Here is a 4275-nt window from a genome sequence, read left to right as displayed (position 1 = left end):
CACCCGGGACGGCTCTCTCGTAATCGAGACGACGCTACTGCGACTAAGTTCCTTCTACGGCTTCTTCTTCTTCTTCTTCTTCTTCTTCTTCGGATGGTGCTGGCTGCTGCTCGATGCTCGATTCTGCGACGATTCATCGAGCGCGCCAATCTACAGACCGATCATCGCTTCGTTAGACGTGACTTATAGGGGGAGGGAAGGGATTTTTGATCCTCCAGGATCAACTGTCGAGTAGACATGCATCGATCATCGGTTTCCGCGTGGACGATTTGTCCGGCAGAGTATCAGAGATCAAGTGAACTTGATTGCGATTCCGTCTTTCGCTAGGAAGCATTGAGCAAGGTCGTTTCCTAACTTGTTTGCGTTTCGAAATTCGATGTATAATCGTCAGGTAACTATGTAGACCGATGGGGATTTCATCGAACGATATGAATTGCTCGATACAAAAAATTAGGATATAATTTGCGCCGAAGGTGCAACTTGTGTTATTTTTACTCTCAATCGACGGATTCCGTGTTATTGTTTCACTGATTTACGCTCTGTCGTCGCAGATCTCCTTTCGAAATCCCGAGGGGCATCGTGAAGATCTTGCAATCGATGCTGCGCGCTTTGCAAAGTTCCAAGCACGCTTTCTCGGGCCTTGGCTCGACATTACGCGAACAGGATTCGAATGAATTTGATTACCGCCGCGTCAGCATCTTCTCAAGTTACTCGAGTGGGCATTTGTAAATCTCGGCATCGTGTGTAGATAGGCCACGTACTACAATACCTCTCCTTAATTCACCCCCTTGACTTTTCAGCCGTGGAAAGTCCCTGCTTTATCACTATACATAACGACCTTGTACACTTTAAGGTTCCTTTGGGTTATCAAATTGAGTCGATCGATCACGACCTTTCAGCTGCTGCCGTTTTGCAGGAAATCGTGCATTTCGATAATGCGCGCGCGTAGCAGCCCCGCGCACATATATGAAAAATCGTCGAGAAGGCTGGTGATCCTCACACGCGTTAGAAAAGTCGCGTGCTATTTTCAAAATTGTTAATCTGTTGATCCCAAGTTAGGCCTGTCGTTCGTTTTCGTTTATTAATTTTTTTTTATATATCGGTAAGGCGCACATTGTGATATTTGAACGACGGATATCGAGTCAAAGGAATTCGATATCGCGTATGTTAAACTTACTGACAAGCAGATCGACGTGACACGATTATTTCTATCCTCTACCTAATGATTCACCAGCTTTAAGACTGACCGTAAATAATGCTAAAGGAAGCCACAATTGTCAACATTTTCTTCGCTAAAGAAGGCGCTTTTCATCCGAGATGTTGGCCGTTGCGCAATTACTATCGTCAGGCATTCGCAATCAACAGCGGTCGAGACACTTGACGATTTGCCACGCGCTCCAAATCGATCCACTGAGATATCTGTCTCTACCAGAAGAATAAAATACTTGGCGCACTCTTGGAGATTCAAAATTCGTGCGAACCTCCGCCGGTGAATCCTTGACGCGATCTACCTGTCGTCCCACCTGGCTCCTGCGACGAAGTATCATTCGCGGTAACACTAAACGGGTTTGCCTTAACACCAGCTCACATCCGCAACTGGTTGCCGAATTCTTGACATCGACATCGGTTGTGTCGCGATCCCGAAATTCCCGTCGCACGCGCTACTCCTCGTCGTGGTACCAATAATTGATTCGCCGCTGTCGATCCTTCCTGAATACATGGAACACGCACACATACACGCACACCGGTCGCCACGACTGGATCACGATGATCCTATAGATCCTACGATCTTAAAAGAAGAACGGTGTCGCAATGAAGGCGCGACCGGGGGACCAGGACAGATGTTCGCGGGGCTTCCTTCTCCTCCTCACGCGTACGAGCACCAGCGGCGTTCCTGGCGAATGCCGTCCGCCTCGCGGATCGCGGGTTAAAGCGTGACTATTCGAACACCTCGGCGAGGAGTCCTCGACAGGACAGGCCGTGGTCCGAAACGACAGGGCGGGGTTCCAGGCGCGCATGAGCGACGGGTACAACCCCTCGCCCTCGTACCCCGTCGTGCCACCCCCGCGATGCATTCTCCTTGTTTACGCTTCTGCCTGTCCCGCCTTGCTTCTTCTACGGGATGTCCCGAAGCCACCGTGTGATGTTTTAGCAGCGATCGAAACTCATTGACACACTGATGTCAATTTCTCGAGACGAGATATAATTTCGCGAGAAACGACTCCCGCATTTTTATCAGAAAATACATTTATTGCGTTTAGCAATAATGCGCAAGAAAGAAAAATGCAAGAGAAGTTACCTGATTGTGTATGTTATCTTTATATTTGTTTGAAACATCGAATTTTAGGAATAAATTCGAAAAAAAAACATTGAAACTTTACGTAAATTTTGAAAATATTTAAATATTTTAAAGAGAAAAAGTAGGAAAATATAAAATGAGTTTAAAATGTTAAAAGTTGATTCAGAATTAAAACATTGAATTAGGAAATATTTTCTAAATTAAATTAAGTGGATTAAATTTCATTTAATTATGTTTAATTCGTAAAAAGTAAATGTATTCTCAAACGCTTGTAGCTTATTTTTAAAAAATTGATATTTTGATAATTATTTTAAAAAGAAGTTTCTTCCTAAACAAATGGGAAGTCTTCAAAATACTACCCGATAGACACTATCTGGGACACTATGTATATGTCGCGAACAAGCAAGACTTTAACGCACATTCTGTCTTTTCCCTCTTTCGATGTTCTATATATTATCATCTTTTAATTACGTTCCGTAATGAAGTCAATTTTTTAATCGTGTAAATAAAAGTTTTAACATTTTCGCATCACAGCGTGTGGATAGATGTTTTAAGGCTCTTTAAAAATTGTTTGACGGACGGAAGTTTAATATGGTTGACGATCGAATTTGCATAAATTAAGAGATAATCCATGACACAAAAACTATCAAAGTTATAATGAATTTTTTAAATATTTTTAATTTAACAAGAAAATATAATGACAATTCAGCATTATAAAGTTACTTCTTGAAAGTTCTTTTGTGAGTCGTTGAGATGAATTAAAACACTCGCTTCCATCAATCATAATTTAAAATTAAAATGGAAACCCAAGTGGAGCAAAAAATCATCATGACATCAAAATGGCGTCCGAATAACTCCAAAATGACTACTAAAAATCATTTTTCGATCAGTCATGATCATCATTCTTTTAACGTTATTTTTACGTTATTATGATTTGTTGTTTTGCTTGGAAAAGAACCATTACACAGTCTTATTGTTGGTGGTCTATCGATCTCATCTGTCTCCACTTTTATTTACGGGCCTCCTGAAAGTAAACTCCTACGTGCAGAGTCTACATTTGCTCCAAAGTAGATTTTATTGCGCACTATATGATGTTATATATTGATAGTTTCCAAAATCATAGTGGTAAATGAGGCTAGGACGAGCGATCTACTTCTCTCCAGAGAGTTGTCCTAATTGTTACGTGTATGTCATGGCAACAACATGATCCTCGCAAGAGCATACCGGCCCTAACGATCAGCAGACGAGCGCGGCGTTGTTACCGATTGTCCTAGATCGTCCAAGCTACGACCCTAATTCGCCACTTAAATCGCGATACGAATATTCGACGACCACTCGAGAATTTATTATAACGCTTAACCCGCGCGTGCTTCTCTGTACAGATTGTGAGATCGGATCGCGCTTCCGTTCACGACCGAATCTCCGGTGATTTAGGTGACGGATCGGAAACATTAGGTCACACCTATCGTCGACTGATAGCGACGATTCCGAGGAACGCGTGTCAGCGTACTTATCGAAGTTCACGCTGGATACCCACGTCTTACGTTGATTGATGTGTATGCCGTAAGTTCTTAAAGTTGCAATAAACTTGAATTCAAGCTTCTCAAGCTATCAAAGTTTTCAGCAAATTAGTTTTTACACATAATCTTCCGCAGTACGATATTACGAGCAGTAATTTTTTATTCTTCTATGTTATACTGAATTGGTTTCGAATATATAATTAATGATAATGAAGTAATGATTTTTATAATGGTGTATATATGTCACAGTCAAAGTGTTGACTGATTGTGAGTAACGTATACACTTATAGTTTGCTATAATCAATGTATGTATTAATCAACAAATTTAACACTTTGACTGTGCTAATATGCTAAAAAAATTTACTAAATTTTAATAAATATTTAAATTGTGTTAACTAAACGTTTATTTACAATAAATAAATTTATCAATTAAAAATAATATTTAAATCATAATAC

This window comes from Atta colombica, unplaced genomic scaffold (assembly GCF_001594045.1).
Source record: "Atta colombica isolate Treedump-2 unplaced genomic scaffold, Acol1.0 scaffold189, whole genome shotgun sequence".
In the NCBI taxonomy this organism is placed as follows: domain Eukaryota; kingdom Metazoa; phylum Arthropoda; class Insecta; order Hymenoptera; family Formicidae; genus Atta; species Atta colombica.
The sequence above is the reverse complement of the archived record's forward strand: the minus strand, read 5'-3'. Positions refer to the sequence as shown.